Source organism: Oryzias latipes, chromosome 10 (genome assembly GCF_053564925.1).
Source record: "Oryzias latipes strain Hd-rR chromosome 10, Olatipes_Hd-rR_3.1".
Taxonomy (NCBI): domain Eukaryota; kingdom Metazoa; phylum Chordata; class Actinopteri; order Beloniformes; family Adrianichthyidae; genus Oryzias; species Oryzias latipes.
This window is the reverse complement of record NC_136246.1, coordinates 27,774,193-27,801,309: the sequence shown is the minus strand read 5'-3', so window position 1 is coordinate 27,801,309 and position 27,117 is coordinate 27,774,193. Positions and strand designations below refer to the sequence as shown.

The following is a 27,117-nucleotide window of genomic DNA, read 5'->3' as shown; positions in this document are numbered from 1 at the left end:
GCTTTAGTAGCTATTCCTTGTTTCAGTCATACCATTCTCTCATACCATGGATGGTTCCAGTATTGCACCGGTAATTTCTGGTTGGGGTTGTGAGGGGCTGTAAGCTAGCGTGAGACAGTGTAAACAAAGGGATCGTGGGAAATTACGACAGGTTTTCTCCACCCCGACTGTTCCACCGACAACTCAGAGGCAAATTTCTGATGAATTCCTGCCACTCTGCAGAAACTATAGTCTAGAAAATAAGAGTTTTTTTTTTTATTTAGGCTAAAAACAGTATAGACATCATTAAAATTCCACTAAGAAAGCTTTGAAAATGGGACTTAAACTGGAAAATGTGTGCGAATATAGAAAACTGTTTATAGGACATGCAGAATATGGTAATGAATGACATTTAATAAAATACAAGCTTAGTTTATTTACAAAAGTCTTTGCACACCACCTGTTTGGGAGTTAGTTATTGCCATGTTGCAGTTGATGCAATGCTCTTTTGTTTGTTTTTTTGAAAGCTTTAAATGAAATTCTTTGAAAAATTATAAGGCTCTGCAAAGCATTTCTGTTTGGATAAAATGTCAATGGATACTGTTTAGATTGAGAAATTGTAATAACATCAACCACCAAAAGAGAAGGATCATTTTTCAGTACTGTAAAGTTTAACCTCTAGTTTGATTCAGCATTGTTGTACTATTGTACAATAAAACTTTCCAGAGCATTTGGAAACACAACTTTAAGCTCTGCTCTTCAGCGGATAGGCACCAAGTCTTAATCCAGTTTTTGAACTGGACTAAGCACAAATGCGGGGTTTTGGTGGTTTAAAAGACAGACCGTGACTGGAATCTACACTTGACCACACCCGAATAAAACTACAAGATAAAAAGGCTCATCCTATACATGAATACTTGAAGATGAGCAGCTGTCCAACTTTGAACGATAATCACACTTATATTCTGAAATATGCTCTTCAGGGCAAGGAATGTTGGAGTTGTATAATGTATGTATTTTTTTCAGAGCATCATTCAGTCTATTTGAAGTATGTTACTGTACATGGAAATGCCTTCAAAAAGAACATCTAAGAAATATAAGAAATGGAAAAAAAAACGTTAAAAAAAGGGAACAAAACTACTTAACATAGATTAAAGTCTCGAAACTGAGAACTACTGCACGCTTTTTAAATGAGCTAATTTTTGCGTCAATAGTGTTCTGAAGAATAGCTCACTATACTATAGAAATCTCATTTTCAATGATTTTTGGATAGAACAGAAGGTATAGTTTATCTTAAGCCTGTTTTCCCACATACTTACATGCTTTAAAGTCCCTCCTCAATCATCTTTTTATCTATTTTCAAAGTATTCCCATTAAATTTTATTATTATTATTATTATTATTATTATTACAGTTATGACTATTTTTGGCAAAAAAATGAAGAAAAACTGTGTTCTTTTCTAGGACATAATTGGTGCAGAGCAGGAAGGGTTCAACAGAAGCTCGCCTCTGAATTGTGTAAGGAACTGTGGAATTAAGCCTCCACTGGTATCCCACAATCCCTTTTTTTACCCTCTCTCCCTCTATTTTACAGCCCCTCACAATCCCAACCTAACATAAGTGCAAAAAAATGGTGAACAATATCAGAGCTATCCAGTCGTAAAGTTTTGATCCAAAAATCAAGGAAAATGAAGACGCACATGGCTATATTTGTCTGCAAGTGGATGCATCAGAACGGAGCGGAGCAGGGAGACTTAGGCCCACCCATTCTATACGTCACAACTGAGAGCATTAAGTTAAAAAGTCCTCGTTTCAGGAAAATGTCTCTAATTTTCTGTTTTGCAGGAAAAATAATCTCATCAAGAAATCCTATTTTGTGAAAACATGTCTTGTGTTTTTTCAAACGTCATTTATTCACCTACTCTTGATTAATTAAGATTTGGATAAAAAATACTCAGAAATGCAATTTTCATCTGAAATGAGTTCGTATGTGTCCTCCATTTTGAGAAAAAAATGCCACAAGGACATGTTAAAAATAACAGAAACACAATTTTCAGTGGAATTATTTCAAATAAAAATGCAATCAATTATATCTAAAAGGAAAATATTAACAATCAAATTTTTATTTTATTTTTTGCTTAAATTGCTGATAAGTTTAATACATTCCTGAGGTTTCAAAAAAACAGACGTTTTAAAACGTCTTTTGCATATCTGGGACACAAAACCATGTTCTTTAGATTTTCAAAATCCAAGGTCATTGCCAATTATACTCAACATACAAAAATAAAATAAAAGAAAACCTAAAGGAGTTTTTTGACATCAAAAGATCTTATATTTTCATTTTGTTTTAATGTAAACTGAATGTGAAATATAAAATTTCCCTCATATTTTTGTGATGATGAGCAATTTCTGAGAGATTTAAATTATCAGACTGCTTAACTATATAGAGACATGAGAACAGTTCTGTGGGAGCGTCATGTAAACAGAATAAGTAGAACCATATGTCTTGGAAAAAGCTCCACTGTGTTCTCCTGATCTCACAATGTATTGTGAGATTTGACAACTTTAGCAGGACTTCCTGTGCCTGGAGAAATGCGACACAATCTGAAGCTTTACTTTGGCGTTCAATTCTCATTCCAAGTCAAGCTGGAAAAAGGCAGCACATGTTTTAGGTTTCATTCAGTGTCAGCTCCCAAATGTGTTTTGTGTGTAGAATAACCCCAGCTATAGAGGAGGAAAGCAGAAGAGGGTGACACTGGCAAAAGTGCAGAGAAAACAAGGAGACTTGGAATAGAACTCAGGATTCTGACGGGGTAAAGAAAGATAAAACACAAGGGTGAAAATACATTAGTGATCAAATAAAACTATAAAGACTGGGAGAAACTGAAATTAGACAAAAGAGAAACGATAGGGTGGCACTGAAATACTTGCAATCTACCGAGATATCTTGGTTTGTCAAGAGAGGAGCTATAAAACAATTGGAACAAGTTGACAGTAGCCTGAGGTAATCACTCTAGGAAAGCCACATTTTATAAAAACTCCCCAGATCAAAAAGAAAGACCTACTCACCAGTTACATAAGATGTGGATAAAGTGACTTGGCGAATCTATGGATGTCGAGATCCAGAAGAAAAACATTTAAGAAGTGTTGGACTTGCAGGAAATTGCCCAAATGAACTGTCAAATGCATTTTTTCTTGTTTCTTTCTGTCCAAGCTGTGATTTTGAACACGCTACAATGGAGACATGAGTGTAATTGGGTTCCAGCCTCCTATTATCATGTAATTGGACTGCACTCTTGTGTCTTTCTAACCTTTGACTTTTCTAATCTAACTGCTGACCCAAAAACACACTTTCCACCCCACATAGTTACCATTTTTGAATATGCCGCAGATAGCATGTTAGGTCAATTGCCAAGTTAACCCTGGGCACCCAACAGACTTTGCTTTGCAGTAGTAGTCTTCCTGAGAACAGTTTAGTTTCTCTGATGCAGGTTTACAGTAGATGGAAAACTCTTTATATCCAGTAGGTGACATGCTTTTCTTATGACAGAAAAAAACCATCATAAAGTTTTTTAATTAATGTCAGAAAAAGTGTAATGAGCACGAATTTTTGGAGCTACTGTATATCCAACATTTGATTTTTTATATCTGATTTTGCCTGGACAGCAGTTTTTTCATCTTCACCTCTTCGTCATCACCACTAACGGTATTTCCATGACACAAATGCCCAAAACTTTATTGAAATTCTAGAAATGTGTAAAACAAAAACAATTTGGCAATTACACTGTTTCCATTAAACCATAAATGTGAATGAACACAAACCAACTCAAGCAATAAATAATTCAGAAACATGGCGATGGATGTGAACAACACTTTGATTTACAACAGCTACGTTTAAATTTCTGCTTCTGCACCAGAGCTCATCCTAATCCATCAAAAGGAGACTGGCGTCATATTCAGGCAATGGAGCAGCAAGCTCCTCACACGTGGGAACGGCTATGCATGAAGCAATTTTGGGAAATGGTGGTCGGGGATTTTACAGAGGTGCTGTAAAAGTTGACCGTTTCATGGGGTCAACTGTAGGACCTGTTGTCGCCCGCTGTGCGGTGTCCAAAGTGGCTAGTTGCTAACAAGAATCCGGTTGTTGGTTATGATACTCATTTAGAAAGAAGTGTTTTCCATTGCAGTTTTGTGAAATATGTCAGTTTTGAAAACCACTTCCTCTGGGCACAAAAACTCCATTTAGATAAATGCAACTTTGTTACGAAATTGTTGTGTTTCTATAAGGAAAATGTATTATTGCAAATCCAATTTTCGCAATTTCAGAGTCAATGGAAAAGCAGCTGTTGTCCAAATATCTTCCTTTTTCTTTTCTCTTTTATTTCAAAGATAGTTTTATTCTGTAAATCCATTTTTAATAAGACATAAAAATCGTGTATAAATAAAGTTTGATACGTTTTGATGGCACATTGTCAAGTTTTGAGAGAAACTACAATGTTTTATGATCCAAAAAATATACTACTTCCCTGAGTCGATTCTGTTTTGGATAATGTTCTTAAAAACAGCTCATTTTGAAGAATTTCTTTGCATTTTAAAAGTTAGGGTTTATAAAATTTAAGTATGTTGTTGTTTATGTTAATAGATCCACTCGAGGGAATTATCACACTGAAGGAGATGTGGTTGCCAGTGGCTCAGGGCCACATCTCCAAAGCTTTACGTATAACGACCTTTTAGTGACACCTCTTAAGCAGTAAAGCAGTTCAGTTAAAAATAGTTTTCACAAGCCGATCAGTTGAATTGGACACAACCAAACAAATTAAAAGTCTGAATCGTTGGTTTAAATCCTGCCACAGGTCAAGTGCTAATACGTTTAGATAACAAAACCTTTACCTTTACCACTTGTCTTTTGAAAAATACAGAAAAAAATAAAATAAAATCTACAAAAGGAATTAAAAACATTGAGCCAATAAATAGTAAAATCCAATCATTAAAGATATGGTTTCACTAATCAATCCAGAGTAGTGAATTAGACAAGATACACCAGAACCTCATTTAACGTTTATAGATCTTTAAGTGGCACTTTCTTTTTCTCCCCATCTTCCTGCTTTTCTGTTTAACTTATCTCCTAAATGTTAACTAAACTCCATTTCTGGAAGCATCTGTTGGACAGACGCTTAATTGGACTTTCATTAATCAGAAGTGAATTTTGGATAAGAAGTGAAAAAGAAAAACACAACAGCGCTGTCCTCAGACACACACACACACACACAGAGTGGCTAAATGTAAGCACTTGGGGGAAATTAGCACACAGATAATTAGAGCTAAATTCAGATGAATATCTCTCCACTCAAACAGCAAGGATTAGCAAACAGACAGGAAGAATTCAAGAAGCCGTCACATATGTGTGGATGGACACATTAGAAAGACCAAGTCTAGAGTCCTCCTCTGCAACAATTCAGCCTTTTCTTCTATTCTTTGTGTTCTCTCAGCCATTTATGTTTGACTTCTGCTCCTCCGTCTGCTGGTTTCCATGCCAATTTGAGCTTGTTTTGCAGATATGGGATCTGGATACCTTTGAGTCATTGGGGCAACACTACCTTTGTATTCTGGAATAAAATATGAGTCTCTGTCCGACAACTCAAATTCTGTCTAAAATTTGGCTGCGGAAATTTAAAAATACATACAACCTTTTCTTTAAGTTTACCTGATGTGGGATTACATATTTTTGCCCTAATTTTAGTCAGCAGCATATTTTTCTTGGAATCCTCCTATGGATTCTCTGTTTCTTTTTGATCATCAAGTACGGCGGCCCTGAAGTGCCAATCACATCCACAAACCACTCAACACAAAAACAGATTGAAAAAACCCTAAAAATAAAAAATATACAAAAAAAGCAACAACTGTATTTTAGAAATTCCTGAAACTGAATCGCAATCCCCCCAAAAATTAAACAAACTAAAAAGAAATGTTATTTGTTTTGCTCTTTTAATAGTCATTGTGATCTTTTATATGATTTTGCATTGAGTGATTTGTTGCTGTGACTTGCACGTCAGGTCCAACGTTGTGAAGTCCTAAAGTCCAAAACGTCTGAAGCAAAGAAGTTTAGAGTTAATTTTTTCCTTTAATTTTAAATTTGCCAAGGAAATTAAGTATTTATTTGATAATTATATTTTATTGTACCAAGACAGTTCATGGAAAAATAAGAATTCATATATGCATAGAATACAGAATAGAAAAACTAAAAACATAACAAGTGCTGACCAGTGGGAACAGTCATTTTACAAGTTAAAACTGAATAAAGAGAAAGTTTAACAAATTTACTTAATTTATTTAATGACTTTTTCAATGCAAAAAAAATAAAATAACTAAAGCTCGGCCTTTACATTTGTTTCTACTTTTTCATCTCTTCTTGCATCTTCACTTCCTACCTCACATTTCTATTCCTCCATCAGTCTTGCTATTGTGTCACTTCATTTCCCATCATTTTTCTCTTTTCTTTCTTTGTTTTATCTCCCAAACACTCCCACTGATATTGCACTGCTCTATTTCTCTCTCTATTGCCCTCATTGCTCCTAAAACAACCTCAGTTCTCTCCGCTTCCTGCTTTCTTCCTGCTATCTCCCCGCCTCACTCGTCCTCGGTGTCAGTGCTCCCACACCGTAGCCTGGAAATAAAAATGACTAATGGGAGGTTATTGCTGATATCAAGACAAGGCAGAAGACTGCTGAGCTTCTTAACTGCTTCTTCCAAACAGACACCAAGCATTACAAGGAAATAATTGAAGTGATACAGGGCCAACACACGACCTGAGATGAACAGAACTAAAATTAATTCTACTTTTTTTCCTCCTCTTTGGTAATAAAATAGAGAACACATTGTAAACATTTTCTGGCCAATTATTTACCAAGAAGTTTTTCTTGAGTTTTACAATATTAAAATATTGACCTCTTTATTTCTTCTTTTTATTTAATAAGTAATTAACAACTTTTTAAAATAATTACTGTCGTTTTAAGAATATCAAACATTGTTAGATGTTATAAAAGGAAATCGGTGAATACCACTTTATTGTTTAATCTCCAACGATTGCACTTTTTTTTTTTGCTTTAAAGACTCACTCCAATGAAAATTGTGTTTTCTGTGTTTTAACATGTTTTGATGGCATTTTTGTGGCTAAAACTTATGTTGAAAGATCTTCTTGTACTTTTCATAGACTTCAACAAACAACCAATGGGTGAAATATTTTACTTTAATTCAACTGGCAAGGCTATAATAATATGGGGTCAGTGTGTCTGCATCTAAATGACCTTGCTACAGTTTAAATCTATAAATAAAGGCAAGTAGAAGAATATTTGAAAAGAAATTGGGGGTTTGTAGTCCCTGGGTGACTGGCTCTAATTGAAATGAATTCTGACTAAAGCAGCAACTATAATGACATTTGGAATCCAGGACTAAAGTAATGACATAGAGGAGCTCCTGAGGGAGAGGTACACTTTTAAAAAAAGCAGAGAAAGACAAAGGGAAAGGAGTTGGATAAGAAATATGAAGGGAGGACAGGAGCTCAGAGAGAAAAGCAAATCAAAAACATGCAGAGTCGAGAAAAATAGACAAGCCAGAGAGATGCATGGAGACAAAGAGTTGGAAAAATGTACGACTGAGAAAAGGAACAAACAACTCTAAAGAGTCAACAATTTATTTATTTTTTTGTTTCTCTCCTTTTTTTCTCCATCAGATCCTAAATTGCAGGGCAGCTGTGGTGTAGAGGTCATGTGAGGGTGGTGTGGAGGTGGTGTGGTTGACCGCTGAATGCATGCTCCATTATGTGTTCATTGTGTGCATTCAAAGGCTCCAAGAAATCACCATGACTTCTTAAAATCCATCTTATTTGGCATAAATGAAATTACATGATGGTTCTGTTACTTCAACAACATATTTTTCTTTTCGATAAACTTTCAAAAGAGTAAAGTTTGAAAGCAATAGTTTATCAATTTCAATGCTCCTACAATATGCCTTCAAGGACTGCAGCGAGGGTGTCTGCATCCACACCAGGTCGGATGGCAAGCTCTATAGTTTAGCCCGTCTTCGTGCCAAGACTAAAGTGACAAAATGACTCATCCGTGAGTTGCTCTTTGCTGATGATGCAGCCTTGACATCACACACTCAAGGCGGCCTTCAGCAGCTCGTCAGTCGCCTCTCCCCGCCACTCCTGCAAGGAGTTTGGACTTACCATCAGTCTGAACAAAACCAATGTCATTGCCCAGGGCACTGAGACCCCTCCAACAATCACCATTGATGGACACATCCTGGACGTTGTGGAGAACTTCACCTACCTCGGGTCCATGATCTCCAGTTCATTGTCCATTGACTCGGAGATCAACAGCAGAATCGCAAAGGCAGCTGCAGTCATGGCCAAACTAATGCAGCGAGTTTGGAATAATTCCAGCCTCACTGAGAAGACCAGATTGCACGTCTACCAAGCCTGCGTGCTCAGTACCCTCTATGGCAGCGAAAAGTGGACCACCTACGCAAGGCATGAGAAGAAGCTCAACACCTTTCACTTGAGGTGCTTGCGGCGCGTGCTGCAGATCAAGTGGCAGGACAATGTCCAAAACATAGAGGTGCTGGAACGAGCCAACATGAACAGCATGCACGCAGCACTTGGTGAGAGACGTCTGAGGTGGCTTGGCCATGTCATGAGAATGGACACAGGCCACATCCCTAAAGACCTACTCTACGGCGAGCTAGCTGAAGGCTATAGAACAAGAGGGCGTCCAAAGCTGCGCTTCAAAGACGTCTGCAAGAAGGACATGAGGTGGTGCTCCATTGACCCCTACACATGGGAAAGTCAAGCAGACGATCGCCCCATCTGGAGACTTGCAGTCAGGCAGGGTACAACAGATGCTGAGGCCAAGCGGAACGAGAATGCTGTACAGAAAAGAACCAGGAGGAAGCAGCGGCAGCAGCAGCTGCAAGAGCCATCATCCTTCACCTGTACCAAGTGTGGCAGGGACTGCCATTCCAGAATCGGACTGCCCAGCCACTCTCGGCGGTGCAGGTAGATTCAACAAGGAGCTACACCATCGTCTCTCGAGACGGACGGCTGCCCACGATCAATTTCAATGGACAGATTTTCTAATAGTTAAATTGCGGTTTGTCATCGTTATATTCTTCATATATAAATTGACAATTATTAAACAGTTATCTATGGTGTTGGACCTTTATCAAACTATGTCTATGACCAGAATATTTCAACTGGATTCTTTCATTCTAAAGGTCAGTTTGAGGTGCACCTCCATTGTGTTGCATTGACACAAAAATTACTACAGATTGTTTACTTTGCCTCGGTCATAACTGCATCTGACATCCATCTCTCTGCACCACAATGCAAGTCATCCCACTGCAAGATGTAATTATTCACAGTAATTTAAAGTACTTATTTATTGAGTAGTTTTGGTTTATTTTGGGCATTTCCGAAAGTATTAAAGGTAGTATCCAACATTGCACTGTAAGGATCAGGAAGAGGTGCAAAAGCAAGTTATGTCATTTTGGCATACATACAATACTTTGGCATACTGTCCATGTCCGATGCAGAAAAAGTATGCAAATCATTGATTCCTGAAGCAAAATTAGGCTCTATATGGCTTTGTTGCATTAGACCTGCATTAGTTCAGTGCCTACCTGTAAGCTTCAGCGCTGCATTCCAGATGATTCTCAGAATATCTTTGAGGCTGTCGGCAATGAATTCTTGAGGATGTCCGAGTGACAAGCAAGAAAGCTGCCAGAGGTCTGCATCGATGCGGATATTTTTCCCTCTTCTGTTGGAACAATTAAATATATAAAAAGTAGGGAAATGTTTGGAAATGATCCAGTGAAAGATATTGTTAACCCTTTAACGTTCCAGTTTTTGCTCCAGGATTGTCGTTTAAATTATTTTAACTCTTCAACTGTTTATGTAAGTAACAAAAACCAACTTATCCTGGAGCGGAGAAAAGCAGCTTTGTGCCGATATGCAAAAAATTATGACCCCAAAGTGTTTGTCTATTTAGTTAATTGCATAAACAGTTAAAGAGTTACGCTAGTTCAAAGTGTTTTAGTTGAAGGGTTAAGGAATGTGTGGAGAGATTTATGAAGAAATGTTGAATTACTCAACTCACAATTTAGGTATTGTCCATATCTCAGTGAAGTTTAGGTTTAAAGACATAGGTATTACAGAAAAGGTCTCATTTTTACGGAGTTCTTTTTAAAAATATTTAAAGCCTTTACAAAATAAAATGTAATCAATACTGCTGTATTTAAATATATTTGATATATTTTTGTTATACTGGATAGGAAAAAAAAAAAAAAAAATTTCTATTGGCACACCTACAGTCAAACCCAAAACAACTGTGAAATGTTTAGAGTAAAAAAAAAAAAAGAAAGAAGAAAGGAAAGTGTATTTCACTTAAAGTAGTCAAAATCTGCACAGACAGAAAGCACCTTTAAAAAAATAAAGAAGATACAATTTTGTAAACTCCTGAGAAAATTTTTGTGTTGGCCCCAGCATTGGAAGTCTTCTGTCACAGAAAAGCCTTGAAAGAGAATACTTGTACCATTAAAATAAAATAAAAATAAAAAAAAGGACATTGCTCAGTGCTTGTAAGTTAAATATTAATGATGCATCTTTCTACTTATTTTCTTTCTACTTATTTATTTTTCAAAATTTGCAGAAAGGAACTGTTTAGTTTCTAATAATAGAGAAATGGGCTCAGTTTTTGTGGGTGACAATTACTTGATGATTTCAGAAATATATTAATTGAAAAAACAAACATAAATCTTAACAATACCAAAAATTATTACGTTATTAATAAAATATAAATAAATAATAATAAACAAACCTATATAGAACAATGTTTAAGAAGAAAACTTTGTTTAAAGAGATAAAAGGCAGCTAATACATCCTGTATCTAGTTACAGTGAGACCAGTTGTGGCCTAAAATTTAGCTTTTAATACATGTTTAATGACTCACAAAAAAAACTTTTTTTTTTGTTCCCTCAATCAAGGCCTTTTTCCATAGAACATAACCATATTCCTAGAAATGTGTTTTAGGTTCTGCATTTATACTTCTCTTTTACAGTCAGCTTTTAACAAGTGCCGAAATCCAATTAACGTCTTCCATCATTCTGTGAAAGTGATGACAAAAAGGGCTTTATGAAGCCTAAGCATATTGAATGATCTGTGCCTTTTTAAAAAGATACAAGAGCAGAAAAAAAGAAAAAATAATCCTCATAGTGATGACAAATGCCAAAACTCTATCTGTGTCGGCTGAGCTGCCTCCTGTGAATAGTCTTATTTGATGAGTTGTGCTATGTTAGGCATTCAATCTCTCTGGTCTTCCTTTATTGGTCTTTACTGTAAAGAGTACTCTGTTTTATCAGAGCCCGGCCTTTGTGTTTTCATCTGTCATAAAGGGTTGGAATCCGTACAAAACCCTTTTTATACCAAAACAGAGAAATCCATTGAAAGTGACAAACGCAATACATTGTTTTAGTGCTAACAGCTTCTTTTTAGGGGCAACAAGGAGATACAATAAAGGCCCAATTCAAGTAGTTCACGGTTAATCATTGATGCCTGCGCGTCATGAGACGCTGCAAATTTTGCTGCAGGGGGAAGTAACAGTGATTGAACAACTGCGGTCGCCACAAAAGTCAGCCATCAAATTAAAGATAAGAGGAAGTGGTTTAGGGATTTTGTTTCACTTGATTCATTAAATTCTGCAGTTTGACACGGAAACCAATACACACGGGAGGAACATTTCAACAGCTTTGGTTAAATGAGAATACCACTTAATTTCTGAATTCCCACCTTCCCGACTGCCTCCATTTGCTCTTCTCTCACTCTAATTGATATCAGAGCCCAGATTCTCAAACGAGAAGGTCTCGGAGCTTCAGATGCTGCAGTCCTTTTTCTTTGGGGGGGGGGTAGAAATTACATTGTAGCCTTCCATGGAGGCTGCTCAGAGGGCAGGTGTGAGTGATGATGGAGAAGCAGTGAGTCAGAGTTTCAAACATTTTAGCAACACGTTTTTATTTTTTTAATCAAGTTAGTGTTTTTTGTGAAGATTGTTTTTCTAAATTTGATTTACATACACAAGTAGTGGCATCTGTCCATCATATGATTTTTATACTTTCATACAATTTAAACAAACTTTTTCTTCACTGAAGATGGTCATCCGTTCTTTAAAATTAAATAGTAGATATGTTGTGTTTATTTTTAAGCTCAGTGTTTTTTAAAGCCTGTTGTAACACAAAGAATATTACTCAAAGTTATGCGAGATTGCGTTTGCCAACTTTTTAACAGTTTAGAAAAAACTAAATTAGCTGAAACCAAATTTAATATGTCATAAACAAAGTTTTTAAACATTTTTTTTGACAACTGTTTCTTCACCCATTGACGCAATCATCCCAATTCCAGTGTATTCTGTAGCAGAGAAAAGCAGCTTTGTGCTGAACTGCAACACTTTACTTTAGTGAAGTGCTTGCACATTCAACGTAAACCAGCTTAGTCGGTTGCAGCACCGTCATGTAACAAAGACCCTTTACGTTAGTAATGTATTGCATATTGGTGCAAAGCCAATATGAGAACCCTACATCACTGCTATAAGCTTTTTCTAATAGCATTTTTCATCTGCTACTCAATTTGAATATATAAATATTTAGAAATGTAATTTTAAGCCTAATTTTCTTTATACATGTCCTCCATCATGAGAAAAATCCCACAAGAATATGGTAAAAACACCATTTTCATTGGAGTGGGTCTTCAATACATATTATAAAACATTAATTGGGGATTGCAGCAGATCCAATAATTATAGATGACCCTGTGTTGTCAAAGATAATCTTAAACACAGACAGCTCCTAGCCTGCTGGTTAGTTAGCATCTATTGAAATATATCCCTGATCCATATTCATGGTTCACGAACCTCTGATTGGAAATTGATTATTTGTGTTTTTACGACATCACTGTTCTGCTTCAACAACGCTCACCCTTCAAGCTCAGAAAATAACGATGCCCTCCAAACAAGTGACAATCAAGCATCTTCAGGGATCAATGCTGCTCTGCAGACAAATGAGCAACTGCTGCACAGAAACGAGTGCATGAATGAAGTACACAAGTGCAGCTGGTCATATTTACACGGCCTCTTGCTGTACATGTCTGTCCACCTGTCACTCACCGTCTGCCACTCATGATCCCATTCATTCATCCACAAACCAAACAAGCAAACAGGTGTGCTTATTTTTTTTCTTTTCTTATTTAAGTTGCAGGATGCGTTGCAGCACATTGCATCATTTGTCTTGCTGTCAATTTGTACAAAGGGCCTAATCTCCATCCCTGCATATTCATGACTGTGTATGCGAACAATTACAATGAGACTGACCCCAATTTACAAGAGAAAACAAGATTACAGCAGTTTCTCTTACATGATGGTTTCTGATAGGAAAATATGATTTAATTTTAAAAACTATTTTTTATTCACACAAAGACCAATATCCGTAAGATTTTTTGACTCAAAGAAAACAGTAGACTGACCGTAAACATCTTTAAGGGTGCTTAAGTAGGCAACTTTTTTGCGAATGATTAATTTATTGACTATGCACGGCACCATTTAATGAGCTCAACAGTTTATTCTCAGATTAATGAGCTGTGATGACAGCAAATTAGCCTAGAATAAAAGATTAATATTTCTTCTCAGGAAACTTCTTTAAGAATTAAGTGTGAGAACTTGTTTAGTTTTGCACATTTAGATCTTTTTAATACATAAAAAATTGAACTGTTCTAGTTATAAAGACTGCTAAAAAATAGTTTTTCGAGCAGTTACTCATTTTACTAAATTACAGGAGACGTTCATTCAGCATGAACAGCCATGCACGACGAAGGAAAACACCTAAAAATGTAGGTACTGAACAAAAATACTAAGTTCTGGGGTTCCCAACCTGATGTAGTGACCAAATCAGGATTCATTTTTTATTCACAAGCTTTCTGTTTGGCCTTGCGGCAGTGGACAAGATGGGATTAAAAATGCTGATGACATCAATGAAGAGGAAATGAAAGCAACGTGTGTTGTTCACAAAGACATGATTGGAACAAACATCTAAAGCTACGGACGCACCGCCCTGTGCTACATGGGTTCACGTCCAATGAAAGGGCTGTAAAAATGAGTATAATTGCATTATTGGGCTTCAAAACTCTCACATTCACATGTAGCTATGCTAGTTTCTACGACCGTTTGGGGCTTAACGCGTATAATGTAAAGCCATTGAACGTGCTTTGAATGTTAAACCATGTCAAACTTTGACTAAATCAGTGACTAGGATATGGTAGTGTTGCATGGATGGCATCCCTTTTAATTCATGGAAGTGTTAACAGTTTGAAAACCGATTATGGAGGACAAATTAATAATTGCGTGTTTTTGCCCGGACGGAAGTTCTCATATACTGGAATAGAGTGGCAAAAGAAAATATGCCTGGTGCAAGATTTGTGAGATTAGCACCTCTTTGAGATTTTGCACCAAGCTTCCTCCCACTGTTGGTGGTGGGTGGACATGTGCTAGTAAAGAGAAGAAAATAAAAATAAGCCCCTCTCTGTTAGTCCAGCGTAAACACTATAGGCTAAATCTTGAATGCGTGTGACCGTAACTTAGCGTAAGTTTGTTTTCATTTTTTCTTATACTGATTTCCCTGGAACCACTCTGCAGCTAAGCAGGAGAATACAGATGGAGATAACTATCAATATCATGCAATCAATCTTAAAGTGTTAATGACTGACATAAGTATGAGGGACGGAGAGGCATAATCCATGGGTCCAAAGCTTGGGCTTCTACAGAATAAATGTAGTTTCTCTTCATTTTCCAGAAAATACTTATGGCAGATAAAAGCATTTTAATGGATTATTTAATGATGTACTGCGATGTTTTCTAGATGAGTTAAAAAGTCTCCACAGACCCAAAGCTCCAGGCAAGTGTTTTGCGTTGAGAATCGATTGACTCAAAGAAAAAAAGTCTCATTTTGTACCAGTCTGTTCCTGTTCTAGTACATTTCTTTCCTGCATGGCTGTAAATTATAATTTATATTTTAAAATACAGCGGTTTAGTATAAATATAGTTTCTTGCAACACTAGGCTACTGGAAATGTGTTAATCATAAAAGTTGTGCTTTATTATTCCGAATAGTCCATAGCCAATTTCAATCTGCCTCTTCATCACAGTGTTAGAGCAGATCACAAAAATCTCCCCATCTTTATTACACTTTAAGCTACGTCTTTGGTTTCTGCATGTAGCCTGACTTCTAAATGCAGTATTTAGCATGCAGATCTATAAAGTGTGAAAGAAACCTACATAATTCCAAGGCTATGGGCTCATGATCATTGTGAAGCCTCAGTGTTCTTTCCGATTGTAGGATGGTCATCTATTGTCATGGAGTTGAGAGTTTTATAGCTGGCCAACGCTTAGCTCAACACTCGGGTGGACTAATTGGACTTGAAATCCTTCAAACTGTGACTGCAACGGTGCACCTGGCCCAGCATGAAGCTGTGGCACACAGCCTGTTTGAGCAGCCCAACATAAAAATAAAAGGTCAACAAGGATTATGCAGTGTGGTTGGTGGGATTGTGTGTATGTGCAACAACGTCAAAAGGATAGCATCTATAAAAATTTTGATCTTAACTAAAAAGGAACTTCCTGTGTCATTACTTATAGTCAATGATCATATCAATGTTCTATCACTGTCAACTGAAATGACTGAAGACCCCTAGCATACAGTGACCGAGCTATGAATAATTATTTCCCAGTCCCTCAAACACTTCACCAGAGTTTATGATGTTATTACACTGAAGCCAGAGTTCACTGGGAGAGCTGACCAGGAATATTTAGACATAATAAAAGGTTAAAGCAACTTTTTGTTTTTGTCTCTAAACAAATGGGGGGGTGATGGTAAAGTTCAGGAGATAGATTAGATTAACCTCCATGTGGTCCTGGGCTCCACCCGCTGATTCAAGTTAAGTTAAAGTTAAAGTCACATTACTTGTCAAACACCTAGATGTGTGAAATATGTTCTCCGCATTTGACCCATCTCCTGGGAGAGCAGTGAGCAGCAAACACAGTCATGCTCAGGGACCATTTGGTGGCTTAACGCACAAATCCAACCCCTTATTGCTAAGTGTCAAGCAGGGAGGCATTGGGTCCCAATGACTCAGCCTGGATTTCAACTCACGACCTTCCAGTTACAGGGACGACACTCTTCCAGTGAGCTGGTATGATGACATCATCAACACATCACAGACCGAAGCTGACTTCCTGATTGGTTGACACAACTCCAATTAATTGCCAAAGTTCAGCTATTTGAACTCTAATTACTTTCCGTGGCAAAATCTTTGTTTGACGTCAGAAGTTTTGCTGCGCTACTCCGCCACACCATGCCTGACGCTCAGGATATACTACAAGATTGCTAATTGCTTCTGTCCATCACATTTTAATAGGGATTAATACACCTGTTTAATTACCCAGGTTTATCTAAATACAAATACTAATTTATATTCACATTCCACTTCACTTCATTTTTATTTATGTTATTGGTTAACTTGTCAGATAAGCTTTTATGCTTCCTCGACATAATAGGATATCTAAGGTCAAAGCTACACGGTCAGGAAGCATCTCCTTAGCAGAATTGTTCTTTTCTTTTTTCAAGCAAGAAAAAAAAGTTTTATTGAAATCTTTTGTAATAAGTTTCTTTGTGATATGGATGCTTTATTTAATTTTTCATTTAAAGACACTGCCAATTAATCAATGACTATTATCTCAAGATGAAGCAGCTTTTCAGATGTTCATGGCCTGTTTTTGTTAGAAGAATGACAGTTTCTAGCATCTGCCAGGAAAAGAAAGTTTTTTTTTTATTCTCTGACAATGACTGAATATCAGTTACCACATAAGTTGACAGACATTTAGACATTTGATTCCAGTTCTTTTATTGTGACGCGCTTTTTCACAATTCTGAGAAGAGTCTTTGGTGACAAAAGGCTTGTGTTCCCCTGGTGTGCCTCTCTCAGTGCATTCCCCTGAAATAAAGACTCTCTGAACACTGATGATTATTTGGAACTGGTTCACAAGGGAAATTTCAAGGACTCTGGATTCTTTAAGCTTTGTTTTGTTATGCTTGGGTCCACAATTCTCTTAATTTGTCTCTCTGGAAAACTTTTATTAAAAAGGATTTTGCATATCAATAACAGGAACTGTAAGAGAGCAGATAACATTAACACAGGAAACTTTTCAATATGCATGGTGTATTTCTTTATCACTATCAATATAGGTGGACATTCAGGCACAGTAGCTGCAGTAATTAATGGTAGTAGTAATAATAATAATAATAAAAAAAAAAAATAATAATAATAATAATAATAATAATAATAATAATAAAAAGTGCAACAAAACAAAACTGATCATGATTAGGGTTCTGGGCTCCAACTCAGATTGATAGCCACCAGTAGCTCCACATTAGAAAAGCGGCACTGATGAAAAGCACTTTAACATATTTCTTATTGTGAAGAGTAAAAAATAAATAAAAAATACAAGTGTAAAACATATTCAGACATAAAAAACTAAATTTACAGGTAACAGCTATTTAATCTTCCTATAGATCTAACACAAAAGCAACAGTTGTAGTTGCTAAAATTTTGGAATTTATCCCAACTGACAAATCCTCTTGTGTTCCATTAGCAGCTATCTGTGTTTTTTTTTTTTTTTCCCCATTCTATGGCTTCATGGCTATGGCATGTTCCTAATATGAGAGTTTAGCAACACACTGTTGTGCACACCATGTCTCTGTGTTTGTTGTACGATACGGAAAACACCTACTTTTTCCAAGGGGCTGGTTAAAAATGACTGCTGCTACCTGAACTTTATTCTTTCACTTCACTTATTCTATTTTTAGGTGCTCCTGTTGTTTGCCAAACATTGCATTTTTAGTGTGCTTCAGTGCATTGACAATAAATGCTATCCTATCTCATTTGAGCATTCTAGCTCTGAAATGTTGTCTTACCTTTGTGGTTTGATTTAAGAAAATAGTTTTCAGGGTGTAAATCAATGGGTCTCTCCATTTTATTTTCATCCAACTTCAGAACCCTCTGAATCCCATTTGGGGTCACGGGGGTGTTGGAGCCAAACCAGCAACTATTTGCTGAGGGCAGGGTACACCCTGAATAGGTCGCCAGGACTACCAACCACATACACACTTTGGGACAATTGAGAGATACCTATGAAGCATGTTTTTGGACTGTGGGAGGAAGCAAAGATTCCAAAGCAAAGATTTTGATTGACAAGTGACCATTGAACCATAAGCTCCGATCGCCTTTAAAACCATTTCAGTAAAGTTAAGGGAATTGAAGATGTCATAACTGACCAATATGAGAAAAACTTCATATAAAAAAATAAATTAAAAAAAATTAGCCTAAAGCAGAGTTTCAGAGCCTCTGTCCAAACTAGCTATGCTCATGGAACACGGTGCACACGATGGATAAGCTAAATGCTGTCATCTCTAAGAGGTTCCTCTGAATTACAAATATGTACTTTATTTTCATTAATTGAATTATCTTTATTCAAATCAAGAGACTTCTGTCAACACGTTTCAACTCTTTCAAAAGGTAAAAGCTCACACAGCCTTGCAACCTTTGTCTTCTTTTGTTTTTACAGACAGTTGAGCTGTTAGAATCTAACCACCAGCAATTTTGTCTTCCCTCTGCTGCTACTGTACAGTTGTCATGGGAACTGGAAACATGAATACAGTCTGTATAATTAGCTGCCCTATAGTTTGAGAGAAAGACAGAGAAACTAAGAGGAGCAACAGGAGGCAGAGGTAGGGGGAAAATCAAGAGAAAATATTGATTCCCTTTTTATTGTTTTTGTTATAAACCTAGCTTAGAAGAAAATAAAAGCTATGAGACAGAAAACAAACATAAAATCAAGTAAGCTGCAAGAGCACGACATTAAAAGGCAAAGGAAAATTAAAAAGTGATGAAATGAAAGAGAAGAAGAGAAGGTTGAAGACAGGTGGGTGGAATGAAACTAAAACACCAAATGTAGATTAAGAAAAATGCAGACTGACTGAAGGCATGTTAAAAAAATAAAAACATTGCAAAAGAATTGGATGCTAAAGATTGACTGAAAAATAATAAAAAGTGGATAAAGAAAAAGAAGAGTATATAGATTTACCAGAACTGATTTGATGATAAGAAAAAGGGCAGCTGCAAGAACATATGAGTACACAATTGCAAGAAAACCAATTTGATTATCACAAAAATGGTAAATGGCGTAAACTTATATAGCGCTTTTCTATCTAAAGGCCCAAAGCGCTTTACAGTCACAGACCCATTTACCCAGTCACACACACTCACACAAAAACTGCATGCTAAAGTGGATCTAACCCTATGTTTGCATTTTGGGCTGCTGTTTTTCAACCGGTGGGAGATGGTCAGAGGTGCCGTGGGAAATTGCCTTCATTAAATGATCTAAAAACATTTACCATCTCCAGGATGTCAGCTCTGGGTTCATCCAAACAGGTCAGTCCTGATAAAACACTGAGTAGTTAGGAATATGAAAGGTCGTAAAAGACGTTTTTCTTTGTGTTTGATTCTATTAAAGACATTTTGATAAGAATGACGGTACCGTGATTTAGCCGTAGCTTCAGCTGTTTTCAGAAAAGTCCCGTCCCTTTAACTGTCTCCACCAATCATTCCCCGCTAAAGCTACACCTTTAGCGGTGTTGCATTCCACGGGATCCGGTATCAGACCATGGAAAAGGTGAACAAAACCATGAAGCTCAGTCTGTCTGCGTTCGGCGGCTGTTAGCACTACATCTCCCATGATGCATTGGGTTAAAGTGACACCGTCTCAGCGCACGATGAATCTTCCTTGTTAAACGTCTTGAAACCACAACAAAGTTTTTAAATCTTCTAACTTAATTTTTATTACATCTTTTTGAAAAACAGCTGCAGCTTCCAGCTTTTTCTGCCACAATTATCACAAAAATGCATGTGAGATTGCAGAGGGGCTGTAGATCAATACAGACTATGAGTTTCCCCTTGTACTAAATTTTTGGATGCTGGTGTGCCACGGGATTTTTGTCAAGGTTAAAGTGTGCTGTGGCTCAAAAAAGGTTGAAAACCACTGCTCTATATAATACACTCTGCACACTAATAATATATGACACATGGTGTCATATATTATTTTGGATTATTGCAGTGATGACATTACAGCTGGTTTTGCCAGAGATAGATCTGATTTAGATGTATTTTGACTCCCAAATTATTGGTTACTTTTAAACATTAACCACAAATATTTCAAATCAGTCAGCTATAAGTTGGTTAACCTCCTCACCTTTTATAGGTATAGACTAAATTATCTAATATTTCCTAATATAATGACATAAAATGGGTAGATAAATGCAGCCCCGTCAAGCAGAGCAACAGGGTTCTTATGCTTTGCATAGACCAAATGCTTTGTTATAATACTAATGAGAAGCTGGCCAGCTTGCAGTGTGCTGTGCACAGAATGTGTGTGCAGTATTCTCCTTTAAGGTTCAGGGTGTATTTTTGATGTACTGCAGAGATTGATTTAAGTCACTAATTTTAATGCTGAAATAAAAATAGAAACAAAACGTTCTAGTTTTGTTTCAAACTCAAAAGAGAGGTATTTAAAAATTAAATTAATAACTTAGTCAAATCAGTGCTTGTATCCCCCACCTTTTCACCTTTCTTCCTTTTACTCTCTTCCACCCTCCCCTCACATTCTTCCCCTCTCCCTCCCCACACACACTAAATGTAAATAATAAATAAAAAATAATACGACAAAAAGGGGTTTATACAAATCTACACTCTAGTTTCTTGAAGCTATATAACCTCTTTTTGTGATAGTAAAACCTGTCCAACACAAAAAGCCTTCAGCTCTAATCTGTTTGCTCAGCTGTTGGACAGAACAAGTTAGAAAAGAAAAAAAAAAAGAAAAAAAAAGAAAAAGAAAAAAAAAAGAGAGGTATTTTTTTGTCTTAGACAGTTTATTTATATATAAATAATTGTGCCATCTCTCCTTTACCATGACATAAAAACTGAAATAATTACACAATATTGGACTCAAACTTAAAATTTGAAACAATGCCATGGTAACCAGTAACCCTTAAAGAGTTGCGTGATTTGTTACACAGCTCAGATTTTAAAGAACATAGATTAAAAAAAAGATAAGTGACAAACATAAACTTGAGTTGAAGATATGGACAAACAACACACATCAATTTTTTTTTTGCATTGGACTCCAATCATCTTTTGATCTATTTTCAAAGTGTTGCTGATGGTCTTTAGGCTGTTTTTAGCTAAAAAAAAAAAAAAAAAAAAAACTATCGCTTTCTAGGACATATTTTCTTCTGGGCGGCAGTATATATTAGAAATTTGCTTCTGGCATGCGTGCAGGACTGCCGGTGCAGGGTAAGCCCACCCCACTTCCCATCATCTATTAGCTTTCAGCTCCACACAACCCCAACCTATCAACAATGGTGTGCAATAATAGGGCTATCTAGCTGTACAGTTTTGAACCAGATGCCAGCACAGACAAGGAAAAATGAAGACGTACTCACAGGTGTCCACCTCCAGACCTCAAGGGCGGTGTCCTGTATGTTTTCTAACCAACCTGCCATTGAAGCTCCTTATTGGCTAAACACACCTGATCCAGGTAATCAACAGCAGATGAGACAGGATTTCTGAAAAACCAGCAGGAGGGCGGCCCTCGAGGCCTGGAGTTTGACACCCCCAACGTACATGGATCTTGTTGTCTGCCAGTGGAATCATCAAAATGGAGCGGAGCAGGGAGCTTGTGGTCTGCTGATAGTTTCAGTGCTACAAGCTTTTTCAAACTACATGTTTTTCATCTGCTCCTGATTCACAACGATTTGAAATGCTGTTTTAATCCTAATTTTCCTAAAATATGTCCTCCATCATCAGAAAACTGCCATGCATGTTAAAACACTAAAAACAACATTTTCATCAGAGTGGGTCTTACATGAAGATAGAAAATGCTTAAGTGTACACCATATACAATTTCCATTTAAAAACAAATGATATAGATATATATATTTTAAATCAATGGATAAAAATGAGTTCACTGAAGATTTTTATTCAGCAGCCTGACAGCAGTAGAGGATGGACTCCTCCTCCTCCATAAAAAACATTTGATTTTTGTCATCCACTGTAAGTGACCAGAGCACAGGGACACTAAAGAGAGTTGAGACTCTCTGATCAGTCAACTAGATCATTCAGCAATTTTACCCAGGTAATTTCTCTCTTTCAGCGATGTGTGACCGAACCCTGACACCAAGGAAAAGCATCATAGTTCAGTTGGGATAGGCTCGCTCTTTTGGGCTCCCTGCGACCCTGGACATGACGATCATTGGATGGATGGTCACACATGGGCTTTATGGGAGCCAAAAGCTACAATTGTAATGGACCGTGGTGCTTGAAAGTTTATGAAGCCTTTGGAATTGCTTTGACTTAAATCACAGATTTTCCCAAATCAGAAAATGGAGACAAAGGAAATAAATGACTTGATTTTTTTGAGGATATAAGCTTATTAAATGATTTTTAAGTTGTTTCAAACTTTTTGGAAAAATGCAAAAATAAACTAAAGCATTAAGAATTAAAATAGAGTTCTGAAAATTGTACAATTGCTGACTTTTATGAAACATTTTGTTCACTCAGGTCCTTTATTTGAAACCTTGAAGCTTTAAAGCCCTGTGCTGCAGCATTGCTCAAGACTTCTGAATGAAAACATGGGATGTTATTGCAAGAATTTCCTAGAATCTCACTTCAATTTGGGATCCACTGCCTGAATTCCTCTACTACGGCAATTTTACTCTTCTTCACACTCAAAATCCACCACTGCAATAAAAATAATAAGCATTTAAATCAAGAACAAAAATGCACCATAAAACTCTTTATGATGTGGGGGGGGGAAATGGGAAAACTGCAGGTTTGCGTTCAGTTTCAGTGCAGATGGCGGTGTCTGCTCGTAACACGTGGTCCCTGCTGCTGACATATTTAGGTAAGAAAAGTGCTGTGTTGCAGTACAACCTGTGTCCTTTCTGAAAGCTAAATAAATGCAAATACTCTTTAATAGGACAACAAATAGGGGGGGAAAAGCAGCAATCAAAAGTTTTAAGTGATTTTACAGTGAGAATTGCACTGTGTGTGTGAATATAAACATAAGCCAACATGCCTGGATACATACCACACACGCGGAAAAGACAATATCAACCATGCATGAAAGCAAACACTAATAGTAAATCGATAGAACTCATTAGAATGTTTGTTTTTTTTTCAGATTTTAGACCATGAAAAAAATCTAAAGCGTAGAAACTGCTGGCTACCTGTCTGAATTTTTAATAATAATAATAATAAACTTTATTTATATAGCACTTTTCAAAATCAAGATTACAAAGTGCTGTACAAAAATATGGGAGAAATCAATATTAAAAACAGTTTCTAGTACGGAGAAATAAAACCCAGCACACACGAAAAGGTGATAGTGGTTAGAATCAATAAAATCGATAAATCAGTGAAATCAATAAAATCCACGAAATCAATAAAATCAATAAAATAAAAAAATCAATGAAATCAACAAAATCAACAGAAACAATAAAATCTATAAAATCATGTGTTTAAAATTTAAGAGCCAGTAAAGTCATTAAAAGCACGCCTCTAGAGGCAGGTTTTTAAAAGAGATTTAAACACTGGTAGGGATCCAGCGAACCTGATCTCTTCAGGGAGACTGTTCCAGAGTGTTGGTGCTCTTACAGAAAAGGCCCTATCACCCCTGGTTTTCAATCTAGATTGTGGGATTGTTAAAAGGCTTTTCGCCGAAGATCTAAGATTGCGACCAGGTACATATGGAATGAGGAGATCGGCTATATATTTAGGGGCCAGTCCACCGACTGCTTTAAAAGCAATCATTAAAATCTTAAAATCTATTCTAAAACGGACTGGGAGCCAGTGCAGGCACGCTAAAACTGCAGTGATGTGGTCTCTCATTCTGGTTCCGGTTAAAAGTCTGGCGGCAGCATTTTGGACTAACTGGAGTTGATACACACTCTGCTGTGAAAGGCATGTGTAGAGTGCGTTACAATAGTCCAAACGGGAAAAAATAAAAGCGTGAATCACCATCTCTAGACATTTTTTTGATAGGAGAGAGGTTATCCTGTATAACCTATGCAGTTGCCAGAAACAAGATTTGACTACTGATTTAAGATGCGTCTCCAAATTCAAATCGGTGTCAAATATCACACCCAGATTTCTGCAGCTTGAAGAAACATTGTTAGACAGAGACTCCAAATTCTGAGCCACGCCATTTCGGGCCTCAACTGAACCAAAAATAATTACATCCGTTTTGTCCATATTCAATTGCAAAAGATTTTGGGCCATCCAGGTTTTAATATCACCAATGCAGCTATTGAGATTCTTTAAAAGACCAAGGTCCTGTTCTCCTTCGTCTTGAACTCTGCTGCTGCTTGGTTTTGTATATTGTTACATTTTTGGTACGTTTTTCTTGCCTTTTTCTTTGTGCATGTCTGTTCTGACCTTTTTGCCCCTAATCTTTCTGTATTTACATCTGTTTTCATCAGAGCCTTTGTGTGCACATTTCTGTTTTTGTTTTATTTTCTTTGTCATATGCATATGTTTTAATCTGGTGTTCAAACCCATTTCCTAAATTCCCTGGACTTGTACACCACTCTGTTTAAATTAAATCATAAAAGTCCTCTTTGTTTTGTTTTTTTTGTCCTTATCCCATTTGGTTTGTGATGAAAAATTCTAAGCTAATATGTGTGCATATTTCTGATTGACAGCATGCACGTTTAACTTGAAATGCAGTTATAGGGCACACTGAGCTGAGTAAATATCAGCTACACATTTGCTGAGCAGATGAAATTCAAATCAAGCGAGCACACTTCCTTCAGGTATAAAAATATGTGAAATAACAAAACCAAAAAAAAAAAAAAGAAGAAGATTGACTACAAATATAAACCAATGACCTTTATGTCAAACAGATGACTTTTTTTATTCAAGGACAATAACACTGCATCAAACAACACAGGCTTTGGTATAAACTACTTTGTCACAGTTCCATCTTTGACTAATCGAATCACGTAAGAACAAGAGTAGCTTTGAAACAGGACAGTGTTCTTCTCCAGATCAACAATAAGCCATCCATTTTTTTAAGATTCACATTCAGTTTAGTTTCTGTCCAACAAAATTAGAGCTTTGAACACACATTTATAATCTTTTCCTACTTAAAATGCTCTGATTTTTGAATCCAGTTTGAACACAAAATATAATAGAATAAAACAGGAGTATCTAATATGTACAGACTATTATATAATATTTTGCTTGACAATTGTTTAGAACAACTCTCCAGCAGCAGCCTAAGTCTTATATGGTCCAAAACATGTTGTGACTCAAGTACATTTCTCTCTCTAGGTTCCTCAAATATAGAAGGTAAGGAAACTGATATAATTATAATGTTAATTATTAACATTTGATTTCATTATTAGACATTCAGTTTGCTTTTATCATTAAGCAAATTAGCACTTAAACTGCTAAGGCCTAAAACCAGAATGTCCAACTTAGTCAACATTAAAACTTCATCAAATGGTTTTAGAAACACAGAATTTTACTCAAGAGAAACTGCTGAACAAAGAGAGTCCCAGCTTACCCAGAATGCTCCTGTTTGAGGTACTAACACATCTAAGGAGGTGGAGAGCTTTGAGCTGAGGTCATGTGTCCATGACTCCTTACACACATGCAGGCCACCATTCTTGACACTTCCCGAATCACAGGAAGTAGCATCGTCAAAGTGCAGGTGTAGGAAGTGACATCACAATCCACCAAAATAAATGTCATCAAACCACCTTAGAAGTTTGTCCTCCCAGAACTGTCCCAAACAATACAAAAGGATTGTGAAAGCAAAATAAAATGTGAAAGACTAGTGTTAATCTACTGTTTGTTGAAAAGCCAAAGGCTTTTTTTGAATATTAAATGCAGCACTGACAGCTGTCCAGTTAGGCTGCTTAATAAGTCATCGACTCATCTTAAAGTGGTTCATTCTGTACCTCACAGCTGATGTGCAGGCGCAGTTGGCATCATTTTTTGGCCATTCTTCTTTCCCGCATACTTGAAATTAATACAGAAAGTGCCTGCCACTGCCATCTGTTTGAAGATGTATTTTGTTTCACTGACGTTACAAAGGCAAAGACGAACACGTGCCATTGCTGCAAACCAACTTTCTTTTCTATTCTGCAGCAGCATGTTTGTGTGGGATCCTCTGCGGCACACTTTGTTTCCCCTCATCCTGGACGGAGGCACTGCAGGTTTTGCGGCACGCTGCAGGACACACAGAAGCCGATCCGTATCTCTAAAGGGAGAAGATGAAGAGGGGGAACAAAGCGCATTAACTGGGGAACAGCTTTATGAGATAAAGGGGAATAGGAGTAAGGGAGAGTGAAGTAGGGTTGAAAAAAGGGAATAGTAGAAAAGGTATGAACTGACGTCCCCGGAATTGGCTCTTAAACTGCTTTAAGTGGCTCAACAGGGTAAAAAGTAATGCAAAAAAACTATTAGTGGGACTAGTCACTTTGCATCTTTTGCCCCTCTTTCTCTTATTGTCACTCTATACCATGTAATATTTTTCTCTTTTAGTGATGAGTTTCTTTTAGTTTCTAATTTTATGGTTGCAACAGCAGAAAATGGATCAATTTCTTTTAAAAAAACATCATTTTTCAACTTGAATTTAATTCACACATACTTTAGAACTGCAGTTGTTTGCATTTGCACGCACAAAAAAGTGTGTATATATTTGTTGAGGCTGACCGTCAAATGGGAAAAAAAAAAACCTTCTGAGGCATCTTAAAAAGTGGGGAGGCAGCCGGTAAGATGTGGAACTAAACAGGGGTAGAACAGGTGTTTGTTGCATTATCAATGGCACCTTTTGGATCGTTTTAAATGGATTTTGTATTTCTGATTCATGATGATTAATTGATCATTGCTTGAAATTTGATCCTTTGTTATTTGAACTGAAATTATACAT

At 36.8% G+C, this 27,117-nt stretch overlaps 1 long non-coding RNA gene across 1 annotated transcript; it reads right to left on the bottom strand.

Annotated features, from left to right (window-relative positions):
• Positions 1-3,047: 3,047 nt before the first annotated feature.
• LOC144994922 (uncharacterized) lies at positions 3,048-26,578 on the bottom strand. Its single transcript, XR_013658622.1, has 3 exons — positions 25,747-26,578; positions 9,654-9,790; positions 3,048-3,084 (listed from the first exon to the last, which is right to left on the bottom strand). It is a non-coding gene; the product is annotated as an uncharacterized LOC144994922 (long non-coding RNA).
• Between the last annotated feature and the right edge of the window lie 539 nt (positions 26,579-27,117).